Source organism: Podarcis tiliguerta (genome assembly GCF_965153285.1).
Source record: "Podarcis tiliguerta genome assembly, chromosome: 14".
NCBI classification, from domain to species: domain Eukaryota; kingdom Metazoa; phylum Chordata; class Lepidosauria; order Squamata; family Lacertidae; genus Podarcis; species Podarcis tiliguerta.
In genome coordinates, this window is record NC_139547.1 from 52,079,759 (window position 1) to 52,102,103 (window position 22,345).

At 47.6% G+C, this 22,345-nt stretch overlaps 1 protein-coding gene across 2 annotated transcripts in view; it reads right to left on the reverse strand.

Annotated features, from left to right (window-relative positions):
• The window catches only part of MMD2 (monocyte to macrophage differentiation associated 2), a 38,713-nt gene that overhangs the window by 13,431 nt on the left and 2,937 nt on the right, over window positions 1-22,345 (reverse strand). The gene's annotated exons all lie outside the window — the stretch shown is intronic.

The following is a 22,345-nucleotide window of genomic DNA, read 5'->3' on the forward strand; positions in this document are numbered from 1 at the left end:
CAACTGCAAGGATGCTTTTTGCCCAGAGATGGAAGGAAGGCAAAGTCCCAACCAGTGAAGAATGGAAAATCAAGATGATGGACCATGCCGAAATGGCAAAATTAACCAAACAAACCCCTGTGTTGCAAAGAGTACGTCAGCAATGTCTATGCAACACGATGACCATGTACATACGGAATAGACAATCTTTATAGAATTCCTTCAAACCATAACAAGTACAAAATGAAATCTTTCGTCTCAAAGTCTCTGAAAATCTTTAAATGAAACGAGATACCAGACTTTGTGTGATGAAAGACAAGCTTTGTATTTCGGAAATTGACTACTGTTTTGTAGAATTCTTCATCAACATGGTGGCTACATTATTACATGACCACTGTTCCACAGCATTTGATATTTTCATTTACATACATTCATTCGAAATAAGATAGGTTTATGAAGCAATTATTTATCCTCCCACCACGCTGACGAAGAATTCTACGAAACAGTAGTCAATATCCAGAATCACTGTTCAGTGTTGCCGAATACACAAAGCTTCACAGCTGGGGACCACAATTTAAGCTGACAAGCTAGAAGGTGTGCAGAGGACGGAGACCAAGATTATTAAGGGTCTGGAAACCAAGCCTGATGAGGAGCGGTTGAAGGAGTAGTCTGGATGTTTAGCCTGGAGGAGACTGAGAGGAGATAGGATAGCCATCTTCAAACATCTCAAGGGCTCCTACATGGAAGATGGAACCAGCTTGTTTTCTCCTGCTCTGGAGGGTAAGACCTGAACCCATAGCTTCAAGTTACGAGAAAGAAGATTCCAAAGAAACATTTGGGGGGGGAGACTTTCTGCCAGCAAGAGCCACTCAACTATGGAACCGTCTCCCTTGGGAAGTTGTGGACTCTCCTTCCTTGGAGGTTGTTAAGCAGAGGTGGGATGGCCATCTGTCTCAGATGCTTTAGCTGAGATTCCCGCATTGCAGGTGTTGGACTGCATGACCCCTGGAGGTACCGTTCAAGTCTACAATTCTGTGACCTGTCCCCTGTTTACCTGGGCAAGACCTGCCCCCATGGCTTCATTCATTGCATAGATAAGCTGTGCTAACCCACCCTAGGACTCCTTGGGAAAAGGGGAGCTAGTTGTTGTTGTTGAGTCGTTTAGTTGTGTCCACCTCTTCGTGACCCCCTGGACCAGAGCACGGCAGGCACTCCTGTCTTCCACTGCCTCCCGCAGCTTGGTCAAACTCATGCTGGTAGCTTCGAGAACACTGTCCAACCATCTCATCCTCTGTCGTCCCCTTCTCCTTGTGCCCTCCATCTTTCCCAACATCAGGGTCTTTTCCAGGGAGTCTTCTCTTCTCATGGCCAAAGTCTTGGAGCCTCAGCTTCAGGATTTGTCCTTCCAGTGAGCACTCAGGGCCGATTTCCTTCAGAATGGAGAGGTTTGATCTTCTTGCAGTCCATGGGACTCTCAAGAGTCTCCTCCAGCACCATGATTCAAAATCATCCATTCTTCAGCGATCAGCCTTCTTTATGGTCCAGCTTTCACTTCCATACATCACTACTGGGAAAACCATAGCTTTAACTATACCGACCTTTGTCGGCAAGGTGATGTCTCTGCTTTTTAAGATGCTGTCTAGGTTTGTCATTGCTTTTCTCCCAAGAAGGGGAGCTTAAAAGCGTATAAATAAAAGAACAGTGTTTTGGGCTTTTTTTTTTTAAATAAAAAAAATAACCTCCTGTATGTTTCTGTGGAAACCGTGACATCACTCTGAAGCGCTGGGTGCCCAGGAGACACAGAAAGGATTTCATTTCCCCCACATCACCCAAATGGGGGGTTCCAGCGAGGCGCCCAAGGTTGCTGGGCAACCACAACAGGAGAATAATGCGCTGTTGTCTCAGAGCTATTTGCTGCGCTGCGTGGAGGAGAAATGCTTTGAGGGGAGGCAGCCTGGAGGTCTCTTTGTGAACCGGGAACCTGGATCTGAGGGAGACGCGGGGCGCGGAATGGGATACATAAAGAGGCTTTGAGTTCCGTCAGTGTCAATCCATTTCCCCAAGCCTGGGGAAGCCAGCCCCCGAGTTTATTAATGGATTCCTTGATGCAGACGGGACCCTCAAGGCAGTTTACTGATCAATCGTTTCAAACCCACGCTTAGAAAAAGAATTGCAATGTGGTCTTTGGGGGTGGCGCATAAAAACCCCATCAGCAAAATTCAACATGGTTTGGCACGGAGAGCGAGAAAAGCACACGAGACCGGGGGCAAGAGGGTCAACACACACACACACAGCAACTCTCAGTTGTGGAGGTCAAAGGGGCCTGTTTTCGTTCCCTTCATTTCTTTCTCTATAAGCAATCCGGTGGAAATGTCTCCACCTGGTAATGAAAGGGGCATAGTGAGAGGCCAGCCGAATGTAGTGAGGTGAAGAATTAGGCAACTCTGGTGCCTCGGAGGGGACAAACCAGGGGGATCCTGCCACCTGAATGAATTGAAATTGAAACACTTTATTGTCACTTGTACAACTTGTATAGGGACGTGGGTGGCGCTGTGGGTTAAACCACAGAGCCTAGGACTTGCCGATCAGAAGGTCGGTGGTTCGAATCCCCGCGACGGGGTGAGCTCCCGTTGCTCGGTCCCTGCTCCTGCCCACCTAGCAGTTTGAAAGGACGTCAAAGTGCAAGTAGATAAATAGGTACCGCTCCGGCGGGAAGGTAAACGGCGTTTCCATGCGCTGCTCTGGATCGCCAGCAGCGGCTTAGTCATGCTAGCCACATGACCCGGAAGCTGTACGCCGGCTCCCTCGGCCAATAAAGCGAGATGAGCGCCGCAACCCCAGAGTCGTCTGCGACTGGACCTAATGGTCAGGGGTCCCTTTACCTTTATACGTACAAGGGTACCTTGGTTCTCAAGCGCCTTGGTACCCGAACAACCTGGAACCCGAACCCTAGAAGTATGTGTTCCGGTTTGCAAACTTTTTTCGGAAGCTGAATGTGCTCTGTTTTGAGTGCCACACTTCTAATTTGAGTGTTACGCTGAGGTCTGTCTGTTTTTGCTATTTATTTTCCGTTTTTGTTTGATTGCATGACTGCAGCACATTGTTTATTGCTTTCATTTTATGGATCAATGGTCTCGTTAGATAGCAAAATCCATGTTAAATTGTTGTTTTAGGGGTTGTTTTTAAAAGTCCAGAATGGATCGGTCCATTATGCATTACTTTCGTGCCTTAGTTCTGGAACGGATTAAGTTTGAGAACCAAGGTACCACTGTAATTCAAAACCAAATTATTACTATGTATATAATTTGGCTTTGAATTACAAACCGCATCCCTTACCACTGTACATATGGATGCCACTAAAATCTTCTCATTGCTTAGGGCCCCTAAGGTATTGATTCAGCCCTGTAGACAGCACACTGGTTCACCAGCTCTTGTGCTTTCAAGCATTATCTTATTATTATTATTATTACAAGAAGAAGAAAAATGAAACCCGTTCAGAGTGTGGAGACAAACAAGGCCCTCTACTAATTGAGCTGATTTCAAAGCTGCACTAGCAACAAGCAGCTGGACAGCTGGCAGCCCTGCCCGACGTCAGAGATTGCTGAGAGACGGGCAAACATCTGAGATTAAGATGGGAGGCCTGTTGAGGCGGCTGAAGGCTTCTCACAACCCTGTTCGCCCCCTTGTCTTCTCCTGCTTCCCCGAAAGAGAGGGGGAGAGAGAGAGATTTAAAAAGAATTACCTCGAGTTCCCAGCTTTCCGGGCTCAGAAACAAAGGGCTGCTTGTCCCTCAAAATCAAAGACAAGTCCAGCACCAACCTCCCACATTCCCTTCCTTTGTGTGTGTGTTTGCTCGCAATAATATCTTGTGCCGAATGCCAGACAGCCAGTGGATGGGGGTATTTCCTCCCTTTTTCTAGCTGTTGCATTCAAGGGGGGATGAATGGTCCCCTGGCAAGGCTCCATTGCTTAGGAGCGGGACACCTGCTCTGTATGCAGAAGGCCCCAGCTTCCATCCCCAATGCCGTCTCCACTTAGAGAAAGGATCAGTTCAGGGAGGTTTTTACCGTATATTTCGTTCCATAAGACGCACTTTTTTCCTCCTAAAATCTAAGGGGAAATGTCTGTGCGTCTTATGGAGCGAATGTGTGGTCCCTGGGGTGGGGAACCCAGGCTTCCCCCACTGCCAGCCCCTTTTGGGACTGGGGGGGGGGACCCGGGCTTCGCCCACCAGCCCCACAAGCTCCTGAGCAGCTCTGGGGTTAGCCCTCGAAGCCTCCGCAAGGCAGTGGGGAGCCTTCATCCCACTGCCCTGGGGAGGCTTCGCGCGGCTATCCCTGGCTTTTGCGGGAGGTGGGGGAAGGGACAGAGCGAGGTTCTCTCACTTCCCCCCACCTCCCGCAAAAGCCCCCAAGAGCCGCACTCCCTTTAAAGAGCTGCACAGAGTGTGTGTGTGTGGCTCTTGGGGGCTTTTCCCCAAGGAGGGAGAAGGGCAGCCCATTAGTGATGGGCTGGGGTACAAATAATAAATTATTATTATTATTATTATTATTATTATTATTATTATTATTATTATCTGGCCTCGGGAGCTGTCTCCTGAGACCCCAGAGAGCAGAGATGGGGAACCTCTGGTACCCAAAACAGCTGGACCACATGCTCCCAGCATCTCTGTCCTGCCTGGAGCTTATGGGAGCCAGTTTGCAGGACACAAACCCTCCATCCCCACCTTAAATGGGTCTGAGTGCCAATTGCTAGAAACCACAGGAGCAGAGAGTTGCTCTTGGGTTCGAATCCTGCTTGCACTTTTCCCGCAGGTGTCTAGCTGGCCGCTGTGAGAACAGAATGCTGGACTAGACGGGACATTGGCCTGATCCAGCAGTCTCTACTTACCGTATTTTTTGCTCCATAAGATGCACTTTTTTCTTCCTAAAAAGTAAGGGGAAATGTCTGTGCGTCTTATGGAGCGAATGTGTGGTCCCTGGAGCCGAATTGCCCAGGAGAGAAAAGCAGATCATGCTTGGTTTTTTTTTCTGAAAGAGGGAAGTGGGTGTTGAAAGGAAGCAGCTGATCGGCAAGCAATCGGGGAGGGAGATAAGGGATGCAAGAGATAAAGGAGGCTACCTGGGAGGGGGGAGGTAAAAGCTCATGGATCCTCAGGATTTTTACATTGGGTCACACCAAATTCACCATCAGATCATGTAGCATGTCCATGGCTACAGCCTGCACCACAAAAATCATACATCCACTGTTTCGTTCAGAATTTTTTTTCTTGTTTTCCTCCTCTAAAAACTAGGTGCGTCTTATAGTCGGGTGCGTCTTATGGCGCGAAAAATACGGTATGCTGTTATGTTTCCTGTCTCAGTTTTATTCACACATGTGGCAGAATTCCACTGTTCCTTTATGCAGAAAGAAGTTGGGTTATGGCAGCCAGTTTTACCTGCAGATTTTACCCTGTTTTGCCAGCTGTTATTTACGACTGCTGTTATTTATTAAATTCGTATACCACCCTCGATCCATAGATCTCAGGGCGGTTCATAGCATAAAAGCTACACTGGCTGCTCGACTTCCAGAATCAATTCAGAGTACTCTAAATGGCCTGTGACCCAAAAATCTGGGACCCATATGAGCAGCCCAGCCAAGGGTGTGTAAATTTGCTGGATACCAACCTTTGAGGCAAGTGGGGGCCTCCTGGGGGTGAGGTTTTCTGTCCCAGCATCCAGATTTTGGAATATTCTCCCCGGCCACTATTCATCAGGCTCCTCTGTTAAATAGGGCTTGCGTCCAACTAAACCATAATCAAGAGTAGACCCATTTAAATCATTACAAGGGACAGTCCAGGTTGGAGGCAGTAAATGGGTCTGGGTGCCAATAGCTGGAAACCACAGGAGGAGAGAGTTGTCCTTGTGCTTGGATCCTGCTCTCTGGTCTCCTACGATGGGCATCTGGTTGGCCTCTGTGAGAACAGGATGCTGGCCTGATCCTGCAAGCTCTTCTTTCAACGATGATAAGAATGAATGCCCAAATGTATAAAATAAGTAATAAATGTTGGAAATGTAAAGAAAAAGAAGGAACTTTTCATCACATGTGGTGGGAATGTAAGAAAGTGAAAAGGTTCTGGGAAATGATATATAACGAGATGAAAAAGATTTCGAAATATACATTTATAAAAAAAAAACCAGAAGCATTTTTACTTGGCATTGTAGGAGAGGATATTAATAGGCAGGATAGTAAATTGTTTTCATATGCAACAACGGCAGCAAGAATATTATTGGCACAAAAATGGAAACCAGAAGAACTACCGACAAAAGAAGCATGGCAGACGAAATTAATGGACTATTCAGAATGAGATAAGACAACAGGAAGGATTCGAAACCTGCGGGACCAGAGATTCTTAGAGGACTGGAGTAAATATTTGAACTATTTGAAAAGCAATTCTAACAAACAGATTACGCTAGTGGGACTGCAAGAAGTTTTGTAAGGAGGATTATGTGAAATATTGCAAGGAAGACTACGAAGAGAATTATTAGTTAAGGACAATTAAAAGTAATAGAGAAATTAAGAAATGTAAATTAAGTGATAAAGATTGAAAAATCTTCAGATGCGGTTGATGGAAGTCCAAAACAGTATATAAGATAAGAAAGTATGGTATATGATTTTTAGAAATCATGATTTTTAGTGTGTGTGTGTGTGTGTGTGTGTGTATGAATGCATGGCAGGAAGGCATTAATTTTACTGCATGCAGTGCACTTAAAGAAAATGTTATGAAAATGATGTAGAGATGATATTTAACACCAGCAAAACTGGCTAAAATGTTCAAGACAAGAACCAATGTGTGTTGGGAATGTAAAGAAAGGGAGGGTATCTTCTACTACCACATGTGGTGGACTTGTAGAGAGGTAAAGGCTTTCTGGGAAATGATATAAAATGAGCTAAAGAAAATGTTTAAACATACTTCTTGGGCATGTTTGGGCATGTTTAGCCTGGAGAAGAGGAGGTTAAGGGGTGATATGATAGCCATGTTCAAATATATAAAAGGATGTCACATAGAGGAGGGAGAAAGGTTGTTTTCTGCTGCTCCAGAGAAGCGGACACGGAGCAATGGATCCAAACTACAAGAAAGAAGATTCCACCTAAACATTAGGAAGAACTTCCTGACAGTAAGAGCTGTTCGACAGTGGAATTTGCTGCCAAGGAGTGTGGTGGAGTCTCCTTCTTTGGAGGTCTTTAAGCAGAGGCTTGACAACCATATGTCAGGAGTGCTCTGATGGTGTTTCCTGCTTGGCAGGGGGTTGGACTCGATGGCCCTTGTGGTCTCTTCCAACTCTAGGATTCTATGATTCTAAAACTTCTGTTAAAAAATCAGAAGCCTTTCTATTAGGTATAGTGGGTGAAGAGACACCACGGGAAGATAAAAGACAGTTTGTGCATGCAACAAGTGTGGCAAGAATTCCTTTAGCCCCAAAATGGAAACAAGAAGAAGTACCAACGAAAGATGAGGGGCAGATGAAGATGATGGACTTTCCTGAACTGGCAAAGCCGACGGGAAAAATCCGAAACCAGCATGATCAAGGATTCCAAAAGGACCGGAGTAAATTTATACGATATTTGAAAGATTATTGCATCACTAGCAGGGTTGTCTGAAGACTTGTAATGAGAAATTTCCGACCTTTCTATATTTATTTAAATTTTGAGCCGTTTTGTAATGAGTGTAATTAGAATTGGACAACGTACAAAATGCAATGAGATAAAGGTGAATTTCGATAGCCATGAGGCGGAGGGAAAGAAGTCGATTGGCTCTAAAGAGCCAGAGCGGTAAAGTGGATGATAATGATGATGTGAATGTATATAATTAAATGGAAAATAAATAAAAAATAATGAATGCATGGCAGGAGTTGGGGGAAGGGCAGCAGCGGCAGTGACTCAGAACAGGGCAGAATCCCAATTTAAAGATTTTAAGAAGCAGTATGCCAATTTGGGGTGTGATTTTCATGCCTTTGGGATGAAAGGAATGCCAGCAAGAAGAAAAAACAGCTAGGAAAACCAGGGTGGGGGGTAATGCCACAAGGATGGGAAACAACAGCCTGGAGAGGCTCTGAGCATCTGTCGGTGGAAGGAGTTGTCAGGGAAACCAAGGACCGAGGAAGCTAAAACGAGGAAGGCTGTGCTGCAGAAGGAAACTGGGAGGCGCAACAAATTGATGCATGTTCAGTACCAGGCCTGCACTACCACTAAGAGAGCAATCTTTGGAGCAGGGGTACCCAAACTAAGGTCCGCAGGCCGGATAAGGCCTGAGGGACTCGTTTATCTGGCCCATGGCGACCCCTGCCACCCGCTGCCACTGCCTGCTCTTACTGGCACTGCACTGCGCGGTGCGGCTGTCCACTTCCGGATCAGAGGAGCACCGGAAAGAGAAGAGTCTGGATTTGATATCCAGCTTTATCACTACCCGAAGGAGTCTCAAAGCGGCTAACATTCTCCTTTCCCTTCCTCCCCCACAAGAAACACTGTGTGAGGTGAGTGAGGCTGAGAGACTTCAGAGAAGTGTGACTGGCCCAAGGTCACCCAGCAGCTGCATGTGGAGGAGCGGGGAAGCGAACCCGGTTCACCAGATTACAAGACTACCGCTCTTAGCCACTACACCACACTGACTCTATTTCACACTGGAAATAGCTTGTGTGCATGCACAAGTGTTGTGTGCATGCGCAAGCATTATTTCCAGTGCACATCTGGGTCGGAGGAGGCCTGTGCACATGCGCACAAGCTATTTCCGGTGCTCCTCCGACCCGGAAGTGCACCAGAAATAGCGTGTGCGCATGCGAATGGGCACACACTCTTTGGCTTGCCGCGTGGTCAGCACTGGAGACACCGGTCCGAGGCGCGCTAAGTTTGCTGACCCCTGCTTTGGAGCCTACTTTCCAGCGTTGATGCTCAGTGGTAGGTATCCATGCAGAAGGTCCCTCCTTCCATCTCTGACTGGCAACATCCTCTCTCTGAGACCCTGCAGGGCTGCAGCCCGTCAGTGCAGACAACTGAGAGCTAGACGGACCGGGGGACTATAAATCTGAGCTCCTTTTCAAATGCTGAGGCTCATCCCTGCTGCAACGTGTGTTTGTCGTGGTGAGCAAAGGCAAGGGTGCCTCTGAGGGTGTGCAGAGAACCTTCCCTTCACTGGGGACCAGAGACCAGGGATAGCTTTCACGCTGTCCTGTTCTCTTTGTAATCTCCATTGGCTTCCCTCTGTCTCGGGAGACGATGGAGGAGGATGGAGTCAAAAACGGTTGGAGAGTCACAGCGCCAGCTGTGGCTGTAGAAACCAACAGGGGAAACAACATTTTATCTAACCTAAGCAATTTTCTCTAATGTGTTTTTAAAAATATGAAAAGAGCCTGCTGGATAAGACCAAGTTGAAAGGTCAAGAAAGAATAATATGGAATGTAATTGAGTGCAAGGTGTAATTACGAAAGAAAATTTGGTGTAAAAATGGCAGGGATTTAAGTGTATTGAGGTATAAGATCATAAAAACAAGACAAAAATTAAGCAGAAGTAATAAATGTTTGAAGAACCAGAAGGGGAAGTTGAGGGAAGTCATGGGGAGGGGTTTTTTTCTTTTCTTTTTTGTTTATATGGCAAATTGTGTTATTTGGTTGAATATTAAATTGTAAAAATCCAATAAAATTTGTTTTTTTTAAAAAGGAAAGGAAACCTGCAAGCAGGATTTGAACGCAGGAGCCCTTTCCGCTCCTGCATGCATTTTAACAAACTCCAGTGGTGTTTATGGAGCTTAGAGGAACTTTTACGCCCTCTTTAAAAATATTTTAAATTATCAGGGCATCAAGACAGGAAGGAAGATCGTCGTGGCGAGAGGGAGAGCATCCTGTCCTCCTGGCAGCTACCCCAGTGTTTGTTTTCCTCATCCCTCCGCAATCCTTTTTCCTTTTGTATCATGTCTTTTAGATATCAAGCACGCAGGCAGAGACTTTTAACGGTGCTCCGAAAATCTGGCACGCTTTGTAAGCGCTAGATACCGCAGCTGTTAATAATAATAGTCACAATAGCACTTGCTTGCTTAAAATCTTAAGCTGCCAGTTAGATTTGCACAACTGGGTCCACTAAGTGTTGCACTCCAGGTAATGAGACCTTGATTTCAGTGAAGACTTTCTCTTACTTTTGTTCATCTGCTTGCAGCCAGCAGTCGGCCTTTTGCTAATTCCCCTTGGCTGGACTCTGGGTCTCTTTATCCTTTCGATCTGTAATCTGATAATGCTCTCACTACAAGCTTTGAAAATAGGATTTTCTGTCTTCCTTCCCTCTTGCGCTTATAAACAGGCCACTTCTGGGTAGCGAATTACATTCTAAACCAGCAGAAAATGCATGCCACACCCACCTTAGAGGGCTGTAAATGAGCATAGAAAAGATCTGCCCCATTCGTGGCAGCGTGGAGTGCTTCGCCAGTAGAGTGTGGCACAGCCTCTAGTTTATATTTTAACTTTTTTGTTTTGTAAAACAGTAAAAAAGAAACTGCAAATCCAAAAAGGGAGGGGAGAATCCCCAAATACAGGTGCTTTCATATTAAGAGGACCTTAAGGTCCATGAATAACCATAGTTTAGAGGTCCCAGGCCCTAAGAAAGTCAGACTATCCTCCACCAGGGCCAGGGCCTTCTCAGTGGTGGCTCCCACTTGGTGGAATGCTGTGTCCCAGGAGACCAGGGCCCTGCAGGATTTAACCTCCTTCCCTTGGGCCTGTAAGACAGAGCTATTCCGCCTGGCCTTTAATTTGAACTCAGCCTTTTATTTCCCTTCTCTTCCCTCCCCCTCCCCTTTTATGAAGATTACCTGCTCTGAGACCCCACAGCTAATTCTCCCCCGGCCTCCTCAATGGCCCAAGTAGGACCAATTCAGCCAGCTAGCCCTGGGGATTATCTAATGCTTATTTCCCCTAAAGTGATTTCTGAATTTTATTGTTATTCATGTTTTTATACTGTATTTTATGCTGCTTTTACAATTAAGTGTTTTAAATTGGTTGTTAGCCGCCCTGAGCTTGGTTTTTGAACCGGGAAGTGCGGGGTATAAATTAAAATTTACTATCATTATTATTATTAACCAACATAAATCAATGCAGTAATAGAATCACAGAATTGTAGAGTTGGAATGGGCCCCAAGGGTCATCTAGACCAACCCCCTACAATGCAGGAATCACAGCTAAAGCATCCACGACAAGTGCCCACCCAATCTCCGCTTAGAAACCTCCAAGAAAGGAGAGTTCGCCGCCTCCTGAGGAGCTCTGTTGCAATGTCAAGCAGCTCTTACATCAAAACGTTCTTCCTAACATTTAGTAGGAATCTCCTTTCTTGCCATGTGAAGCCCTGGGTTCGAGTCCTACCCTCCAGATCAGGAGAAAACAAGTCTGCTCCATCTTCCATGTAGGAGCCCTTCAGATAGAGGGCTCTCATATCACCTCTCCGCCTCCTCTTTTCCAGGTTGAACGCATCCCATCAATCGACAAAACGGAAAGGATTTCCAGCACCGAGGAGGAAGAGAGATGGGTGGAAATAATCCCGTCTCTGCCAAAACACCTACGCATGTGCTCAAGCACGCATGTCCTGTCCCCTGTTTTTGAACAACCAAATGCATCTCCTACGCGCCCATCTGGAGCGCCAGGTGTTGAAAGGGCAGCTCCGCACAGATTCTGGCTTGCATGGGGCTCCCCGCCTCCCTCGCCCCTCCGGAAGAAACACAATCTTTAAAATAAAAAAACAGCACAGGCACCTCTGCTAAAGGGAGGTTCGCTCGCAGGACAGACAACGGCAGGAAGGTTCATTCATCTTCTCCGGACTATGGTTGCCAGTTCATATGGCCAGGTATCCCACAAGGCCTTGGCAATTCCCGAAAAGGGGAGCTCAGGTAGAAGGGGCTACGTTTTACCCCTACTCCGCAGGAGAGGCTGGGCTTGTGGGATGTGATACATATGTAGCAGACAAATACAACATTCCTTGTTTTCCTAGAGTGGATATGCAAGGGGATGTTTGGTCCAGCCAGTCGAAAACTTCCTGTTTCTTCCTGGACTGGGGTATCCTTCCTCTGGCATGTGACTAGAGGTGGGCGTGACCTTACCTGTCCAGGTAACAAAAGCGCAAGGCAGACAGCCCTCCTCCCTCCTTTTCCATCTTCCTTTCATTGTGTGAACTGCAGTGACTACCAGTCTGCAGTCACTCCAATTAACCTCCTATATGGGGTAGACCCACATGTATATACTTTGTAACTAAGTCTGCCTTCAGGGATCCAACTGTGAACTGATGATGTGAGTAAACTACTTTTATATATTTTACACAAGATTGTGGCGTGTTTATTCTTTTAAGAGGGAAAGAAAGGATCTTACCAGGAATCTATATTGAGAAGCTTAAACAAGCCTACAACCAGCTACCCACTGTGCTTTCAAAGGGGAATGTTAAAACTCGGCTAAGTTATAGAATTTGCTAGTGCAAGTTAGGAAGGATATTAATAAACAGTATATCCTCTCCTGCCTCCCTGAACATTCCCACATATATAATTGAATCTCTCTCCTTCTTTAGGTCAAAGTGAACAGGGCCTTTTTAGTGGTGGCTCCCCATTTGTGGAATGCTATCCCCAGAGAGGCTCACCTGGCACCATCACTGCACGTCCTCTTTAACCAGGAAGGATAAGAATGCAAGAAGAGCCTCCTGGATCAGGGCATTTGCCCATCTTGTCCAGCATCCTCTTCTCACTGTGGCCGACCAAATGCCCCAGCGCAAAACCAGCAAGCAGGATTCGACACAAGAGTAACTCTCCTCTCCTGAGGTTTCCAGCAACTGGGATTCAGAAAAATTGCTGCCTCTGACTGTGGAAGCCGAGCAGAGCCATTCTGGCTAGCAGCCCTCAGTAGCTCTCTCCTCCTCCATGAATTTGTCCAATCCTCTTTTCAAGCCATCCAAGTTGGTGGCCGACTCTGGTCTCCTGTAACAGGGAGTTCCATAGTTCAGCTATGTGGACGATGGGCTTTCTTTTCCCTATCCTGAATCTTACAACTTTCAACTTCATTGGATATCCACGAGTTCTGGTGTTATGAGAGAGGGGCAAAACCCTTTCTCCATACCATGTCTAATTTTATAGTAGTACGACTCATGCAACACGTTGGCGACGAATATACACACAATAATTACCAAAATAATTATCCATTCTTTATCAATCTTCTGAGAAAAATACAAAGTTTTGTGCAAAGCCACATAAACTTGCGAACTACCCAACCTAAGATGAACTTATAAAGTCTGATTTCAATAGATGTTTCAAATGCTTAATTCAGTCTTTTGTTTTCTTTATCTTTTTAGGTAAGTTCATGAAGATACCAACAAAAGGTAAGTTCGGTGTTGTTCACAATACTGAGAGATGCTAGTGAAGTTGTCTAATTTTATGAGCTCCTGTCATGTCACAGTTCACACACCCTTCTTCCCCCAGAACACACCTTTGCTCTCCAGTGAAACACCCGTTTAGAAGCTGCCTCGAGGCCAAAGTAACAGACTACAACACAAACCCCGGATGTCTCCTTGATGTCAGAGAAGTTATCCAAACACCCACACTTTAAGCGACCTTGCAGAAAGCACAGCCACTGGCTAAAATTTTGTTTCGTGTAGGCCCCTTTCTTTTAAAGAAGAAGAGATAGTAGAAGCAATCCTGCTTAATTGGTTAATAGGAGTCAGCTTAAAGTTCAAAGTCGGTGTGTCGTTCCAAAATCCTGAAAGCAAGGAGAAAGTTGATCAAATGATAACAATAAACCCCAATTCTGCTGCAAGGGAGATGTGATCAGAGCTGCGCCGACGAGTCCACCCTCCCGTGACCCACTTACACTCAACAAGTGTTAAAGTGGCAAAGAAGTGTAAGTCATACTCGGCTGGGCATCCTTGGGTCACGCAAAACAAATGTAACCCATACCTCCAAGGTGGCAAAAACCAGGAGGAGGAAACAAGCGGAAAAACGGCTGGTGAGAGGCAGTAAGATAATCCCCGGACGGGAACCTGATCGCTTCATAACTGACACTGCCTGCCATTTACGTCACAGCTGAATTTGGGGCCACGGTCCAGGAGGTAAATCCATAATCCCCCGTCAGAGAGGAATGTGGCAAACGTCAGGGTTACAAACGTGGGAGCTTCAGGGCAGCTGAGCTGAGGCTGTTGGCCTCTTAAGTGCATGTTGGGGGGGGGCTGCATTCTTGCTGGCTTTGCTCACCAACCCACCCCCCCTTACCACTTCCACCTCTAGTCAACCCCCTCCTATTGGGGCCAGTCAACCCAGGAGCAGTGCTGGGTTTACGTATAAGCTAAACAAGCTATAGCTCAGGGCCCCACTCTTTTGGGGGCCCCCCAAAAATTAAAGGGGGGAAAACTGGATGGACATTTCCAAAATATAAGATAGAAAACAAATAAAATAAAACCTACCCACAGCAACACTGTTTTGTGTTGGGCAGGCTCCTGTGTTGTGCGGGCCCCGCCTGCTAGCCTGCTCCCTAAAACGGGACCGCCTCTCCTGGTGTGTCCCGCAGAGGACCTTACAGTCTTCAAACAAAAACATCCTGGAGGTCCCGGGCCACAGGGAGGTTAGGCTGGCCTCAACCAGAGCCAGGGCTTTTTCGGCTGTGGCTCCAAACTGGTGGAACGCTCTGTCACAAGAGACTAGGGCCCTGCGGGACTTGACATCTTTCCTCAGGGCCTGCAAGACAGAGCTGTTCCACCTGGCCTTTGGCCAAGGCACAATCTGACACCCTCCTTCTGTAATCCTCATAGAACTCTAGCCCAATGGTTGCCATTAATTTGATTCTGAATTGATTTTAGAATGAATTGATTTTAGAATGTATTTCGATTAGCTGATTGTGATTTTATGTAAACTGTGTTACTTCTACTGTTGTTAGCCGCTCTGAGCCCAGCTTCAGCTGGGGAGGGCGGGATATAAATAAAATTTTATTATTATTATTAACATCACTGGTTTGCTCCTTTCTATATATAGGATACCTACACTCTGCATGGACTTGTTGCATGGCCACATGTGCAAATGGCTTTAGATACCTATTAGGTCCATAAATTACCAAATAACATATATTCAACACAAAAAACAGCGACAATTTGTTGTTGCAAAGGACAGCTGGACATAGAAAGGGCCCCATTACCTTCAGTAGCTTAGAGCCTCATCAAATCTATATCCGGCCCTGCCAATGAGACGTAGTGAGGGAGTTGCCTCAGGTAGCAGTCTGGGGACAGCTGAAAGGGGTGGCCTCCTTTGCTTGTTGCCCTCATCCTCTTCCTCCTCCTCTTCCTCCTCTCTGGCCTCTTTCCCCCTCACTGCCTTCAGTGCTCCTCTGGGCTGCCTCCAGTCGCCTCCACTGGTGGTGAGGGAAGTGTGGCAGAAGCAGCGGCGGCAGAGGGGGCATCATTAACTGTTTTCCATCAAGCAGCAAAATTTCCTGGCCCACCCCTGCCTCCCATCGGACCTCACCTTACAGCTCACCCAAATCACGCCCCCTGCTCCCCTCTGAATATCACCTGTGTCTCATCAATGCAACTGTTTCGGCCTCAGCTGCAGAGGGTGAGGAAAAGGGATGGAGCAGCAGTACGGCAGGATAGTTGCTGGTGAGCAGGCCTGTCCTGTCCTGGCTGTTTCTCCGCAGCTCACCTGGGCTGCCCTCCCCCTAGACTGCTCACCTAGGCTGCCCACTTGCTTGTTCACTTGCCTGTCTGCCTGCCTGCTTGGGTTACCCACCTGCTCGCCTGCTCTTCTGGGCCCCCTGCCCTGCCTGCCTTCTGCCCCATCTCCATCTCATCGCCCTGCACTGCTGCTGTTCTTGCTGTGGTTTGCAGCATCACCTGTTGGCAGCAATGTGAATTGCAGTGTGATGACATCCTTACATTATTATTATATAGTAAGATCTCTACAGTATTTTGTTCTGCAGTTTGTTTGAAAGTCGCACACAGCCAAACTGAATGTCAAAATAGAGGCAGTTACAGCTGACACTCATTCTTTGTTATCACCTATGAGACTGTTGCAAATTTTGGAGGCCCTCATGCCTTTTGCTGCAAAAGCGAGAGGTGTGTACGGAAGATCGGTGAGGAAGCCCTACACCCCCCTAAGCTTGACTGCTGCTACCCAGAGGTGTGGTGCTCCAATCACACACCATGGCACCATCGTTTTAGTCCTGGGAGGCCCGTACGCAGCCTGGCACCACTTCAGCTTTCTCACTCTAGCGGCATTCGTCTGGTGACCTGATTATAATCCACTTGGCTGCACCTTCACGGTAGGCACAGAACGAGTCCAGAGAATTGAGTCCAGAGGCTCACAGGAAACCTGGTCGGGTCAAGTTTTCAGGTCACTCATACCAATGCCAGCCAAGAATAACCTGACCCCGTTTAACCCCAAAGCTCCCTCTGCCTTAATCAGGAGATAAGCTTCGTCAGAGGCCACCAAGTTACATGATCTGGGCAAACAGGCGCTTTTACTTGTTCCCCAACTGCCCCCATTTCCCAGGAACAGACAGACGCATTTCCTGCTCCCTCTCCCTGGAAAGCAGAGCTGCACTTTCCAAGTTGCAAGTAGTCACATTTCCATTTTATGCTGCCCTAGTCAGCTCTTGTGGGTCCAGTTCCGGACAGTGGATTTTGAGAAGGAGGTAGATGAAGGGGAACAGACTCAAGAAATGAAAACAAATCATAAAAAGAGCCTGCTGGATCAAGCCAACAGTCCATCTAGTCCAGCACCCTCTTATGGCCAGACAGATGCCCTAGTGGGAAACACACAAGCAGGACTCGAGTTCAAGAGCACTGTCTCACCTCCCTCAGTCTCCAGCAACTGGTTGCTGAGGTGTATCCTGAACTGCTGCTAATATATTGTATCTATATATAGATTGATATTGAATAGAACGTTAACCAGCCCAAAGCCTGGTTGAAGAACCTCCCTGGAGAGAGTGTTCCACAAATGGGGAGCCACTGCAGAAAAGGCCCTGTTCTTGTGACACACACGAAGAAGAGCCTCAGATGGTGATCACAGAGTCAGCATACGGGGAGAGACAGCCCTTGAGGTGTTGTAGTCCTGAGCCATTTAAGGCTTTGAACTGGGCCCAGAAACTGATTGGCAGCCAGTGTGGTTGGGCCAGGATGGATGCAAACCATCTTGCCTCAGTTGGCAACCTGGCTGCCAAATTCTGAACCAGCTGAACCGTCTCCAGAAGCAGCCCCACATGTGTTGCAGTAATCTAACCTAGAGGTTAGCAGGACATAGACAACAGAAGTAAAACTGTTTATCTCTGTCCAGAGAGGGTCGCAGCTGGGCCACCAGCCCAAGCTGATGGAAGGCACCTTTGAGGCCACCTGTGCCTCAGGCGGCAGCATAGAGGTACCCCAAACTACATAACCACTCCTTCAGAGGTAATCGCCTGAGCTCTGCTAGTGCGGCTTTCTCCCGTTTGAAGTGCAGAGTGTTTGAGGACCGGGACATTTGTAGGGAAACCAATATGCTTGTTTACAAAGCTATTGTACTACCAACCTTACTGTCTGCTTGTGAAACATGAACCACTTATAAACGGCATCTCCAACTCCTTGGAAGATTCCATCAATGGTGTCTCCAAAAAATTTTACACATCACTTGGCGAACTAATATCAGTGTCCTGGAAGAAGCAAAGATCACCAGTGTTGAAGCAATGATTGTTCAACATCAACTTCATTGGACTGGTCCTGCTGTGCGGATGCCCGATGATCGTCTTCCAAAGCAACTACTCTATTCTGAACTTAAAAATGGAAAGCGTAATGCTGGTGGTCAACAAAAGAGGTTTAAAGACTGTCTCAAGGAAAATCTTTAAAAATGTTGTATAAACACCAACAATTGGGAAATATGTGCCTGTGAGCACTCTAATTGGAGAACAGCCTTTACCGAAAATGTCCTGGGCTTTGAAGACACTCGAACTCAGGACACAAGGGAGAAAGGTGTAAGAGGAAGGCACGCTTGGCAAATCCACACCGTGATCAACTCCCGCCCGGAAACCAATGTCCCCACTGTGGAAGGACGTGAGGATCCAGAATAGGCCTCCACAGTCACGGACTCATTGTTAAAACCGTGTTTATGGAAGACAATCTTCCTCGGCTACGAGGGACCCCTGAGAAGACCCCTCTCAGGAGCAGGCAACTTCCCGTCCATCTGATTTAGGGAACTGCCCACTACAGTGTCTCAGTATTATCTGGACTGAGCTACAGTTTGTTGGCTCCCATCCAGCCCATTGCTAGGCAATACAACTGAAGAAGAGAAGAAGAGTTTGGATTTGATATTCCACTTTATCACTACCCTAAAGGTACCCCTGACTGTTAGGTCCAGTTGCAGACGACTCTGGGGTTGTGGTGCTCATCTCGCTTTACTGGCCAAGGGAGCCGGTGTTTATCCACAGACAGCTTCCGGGTCATGTGGCCAGCATGACTAAGCCACTTCTGGTGAACCAGAGCAGCGCGCGGAAACGCCGTTTACCTTCCGGCAGGAGCGGTACCTATTTATCTACTTGCACTTTGAAGTGCTTTTGAACTGCTAGGTGGGCAGGAGCAGGGACCAAACAATGGGAGCTCACCCCGTTGCTTGGATTTGAACTGCCGACCTTCTGATCAGCAAGCCCAAGAGGCTCAGTGGTTTAGACCACAGCGCCACCTGCATCACTACCCTAAGGAGTCTCAAAGCGGCTCACAATCTCCTTTCCCTTCCTCCCCCACAACAAACACTCTGTGAGGTGAGTGGGGCTGAGAGACTTCAGAGAAGTGTGACTAGCCCAAGGTCACTCAGCAGCTGCATGTGGAGGAGCGGAGACACGAATCCGGTTCACCAGATTACGAGTCCACTGCTCTTAACCACTAAACCACACTGGCTCTCTGTGTGTGAGAGAGAGGGGGGGGGGAGAGAGGCAAATCTCTGATTGCAAACTCCTTCACTGGCTCCCCCATAATACATACATGTATTTCCTCCCCCAGTAATCACTTGAATACAGAGTCTTTTCCAGGCCGGGAAGTGCAGCGTAAAATGGGAATGTGACTACTTGCAACTCGGAAACCGCACTTCAAAGCTGGGAGGAACCAGCTAAATATTTCTTCCACTCCTGAAAGGGGATTACCCAGAAACCAGGGCAGCTGCCAAGGTTCATATTTCAGCACCTGTTCAGCTGCCCTCTTCAAGCAACAGAGGAGCGGCAAGGATGGTTGCCAAACCTTTGTGCCTGACCTGAAGTCTCCAAGTTTGCCTGACCCCTTACAGGGAGGGCTCGAATCTCTGGGTGGGCAAGAGTGCCTTCCATCACCATCAAATAATTAAGAAGACTGTGTGTGCAGCTTGCAAACTCCAGGCCAGCAGGATCTGGCTGCAAATTATAGCACAGGTGCTCAGGTTGGGGGTACCTGCCCTGCTCCCAATTAACCTCCGTCTCCAAGACGCATCCCTGTGAGATCAGGGTCTGCCCCTAGGTCTCAGGTTTGGGCCCTGAAGTCTCAGAGTCTGGGATGATCATGAGCTGGCAGCTCTGATTGCAAGAGGCTGGAGAAAGAGCAGCGAGGCTTTCCCACTCCTGCTGGGAGCAAACTTGTCATGGGCCAAGAGTCAACCTGGCCTGAAGAGGAAGACAGAGTGACTCCACCTGCAGCTCACCAGCCTTCACTGACAGGGAGGAAATGGGAACCAACTGGCTTCAGTCTTCTGAAACAGAGCTCTCAGCAGCAATCAGATGCTAGAAACAACATCTATGGTTCCCGGTCCCACCTTGCTGTTTCCTGTTCTCCATTTGGACCTTTGGCTTTGTGATCATCGGATTCCCTGGCCGTCTGACTACGTAGATTGCTGTTTGCCTGACCCTCAGAACGGACCTGACTTCGGATACGGACTCTGCCAAGCCTGTCTCAGAGACTCTTATCTTCTGCTTGTTTGGCCTCACACTCCACCGAGCTCTGAAGACTGTTGCTCAACAATGGGACGCCGACAAAACTGGGCAACTGACCAGGAAGGAGCAGGCAAATGGGCACTGCTGACCATGGCAAAGATGGAGGCTGGGGGCCACCTTGCCTCAGCTCCGGAGCAGGGACTAGGATGACCAGCGGCTGAGGACTAGGGCAGGGTGGTTACCTTGCAGTTGCCTCATAATGATATTTTTTAAAAAAATGATTCCTTCATTGCAGAGGGTTGGACTAGATGGCCCTTGGGGTCCCTTCCAACTCATACACGCACGCACGCATGCACGCACGCACGCACACACACACACACTCACTTTCACACACACATTCATTCACACACACACTCACACACACACAGACACACATATTCACACACACACATATTCACACACACACACATATTCATTCACACACACACACACACACACACATTCTCTCTCTCTCTCTCTCTCTCACACACACGCACACAATTTTTATTTGTTTTCCATTTAATATTATGCATTCACATCATCATTCTTCACTTTACTGCCCTGACTCTTTAGAGCCTATCAACTTCCTTCCCTCCCGCCTCATGCCTTTTGAAATTCACCTTTATATTATTGCAAGTTATACATTTTCCAATTCTAATTACGCTCATTTCAGAACTGCTCGAAATTTAAATAAATATAGAAAGATAGAAAATATCTCATTACAAGTCTTCAGACAACCTTGCTAGCGATGTTAATTGCTTACAATAATCTTTCAAATATCGCATGAACTCTTAATGATTCTGTACGTTCATGCAAAGTTACTTGCTGCAAGTCGTATGATGAAACAACTTCCAAGGGGTGTGTGGAAGACACCCCACCCCACAGGGAACCATTAGAGGGCTGCCTGGATAATCAATCACATTTCTGGCTATTGAATCACAGTTCGCCAGCTGCAAAGCACCATGGAGAAAATGCAATTTAGCGCCATGAGGTTCTCCCTGGAAGCAGCCTGTGCTCAGAAAAGGGAGATTTGGGGATTGAGCTAAACAAGTGGAAATGAAGAATCCTGGATCTTTTGTGGGGCGGGTGCAAGACTTCTGAGATCTGGGCTTCTGGGATCTAGTTTGTTTTTCACCAGAAGTCTTGACATCCAGCAACCGGAGCGCCAAACTTAAAATTAGGTAATTCTGAGCCCAGGAATTTGTTGCAATGAATACCAGGACCAAACAGAGCTCAGAGTCCTTTCACCTGTAAGCTCACACCTGGTGCAGCCCTGCCCTGCAGGTTTCTTCATTTCAGCCATAATATACTTGCAAGGGAGGGTGGGTATGTCATTGTTTGAAAACTGAGTCAGAAATCTGCGTGGGTCTATCTCGGGTGCCTCAAATCACTTTCTGTTCAACTGCGGCGCAGGAGTCCAGGAAGTCCAATAACTTCCTGCTCCATGAAAGCTACACTTACTTAACCGAAATTCTCCTTTCTCCTACGTGAGACCAAAACCTGCTGGATCAGCCCAAAGGACCCTTCTGTTTCCCAAGGCAGGGGGGGGGGTCAGCAGGGCATCTCTTCTCTTCAGGGGCGGAGAGGGCAGTTTGCTGAGTGGGGCTTGTGGACACCCTCCCAGCTTCTGTCCACAGTTTCTAAGCCACACGAGACATCTCTGCTAGCCACAGTGATTGTGTCAGATCTGCACACCCAAATCCCCAGCAGAACAACCTGACAGACATGCCTCACTGTGCCCCTGAAGGACCAGGTGCGCAGCCTGGGAGTCATTTTGGACTCACAGCTGTCCATGGAGGCGCAGGTTAAATCCGTGTCCAGGGCAGCTGTGTACCAGCTCCATCTGGTACGCAGGCTGAGACCCTCCCTGCCAGCGGACTGTCTCACCAGAGTGGTGCATGCTCTGGTTATCTCCCGCTTGGACTACTGCAATGCGCTCTACGTGGGGCTACCTTTGAAGGTGACCCGGAAACTCGAACTAATCCAGAATGCGGCAGCAAGACTGGTGACTGGGAGCGGCCGCCGGAACCACATAACACTGGTCCTGAAAGATCTGCGTTGGCTCCCAATACGTTTCCGAGCACAATTCAAAGTGTTGGTGCTGACCTTGAAAGCCCTAAACGGCCTCGATCCAGTATACCTGAAGGAGTGTCTCCACCCCCATCGTTCTGCCCAGACACTGAGGTCCAGCTCCGAGGGCCTTCTGGTGGTTCCCTCCCTGTGAGAAGTGAGGATGCAGGGAACCTGGCAGAGGGCCTTCTCGGTAGTGGTGCCTGCCCTGTGGAACGCCCTCCCAGCAGATGTCAAGGCAATAAACAACTATTTTACTTTTAAAAGACCACTGAAGGCGACCCTGTTTAGGGAAGTTCTTAATGTCTGATGCTGTATTGTTTTTAATGTTCAGTTGGAAGCCACGCAGAGTGGCTGGGGAA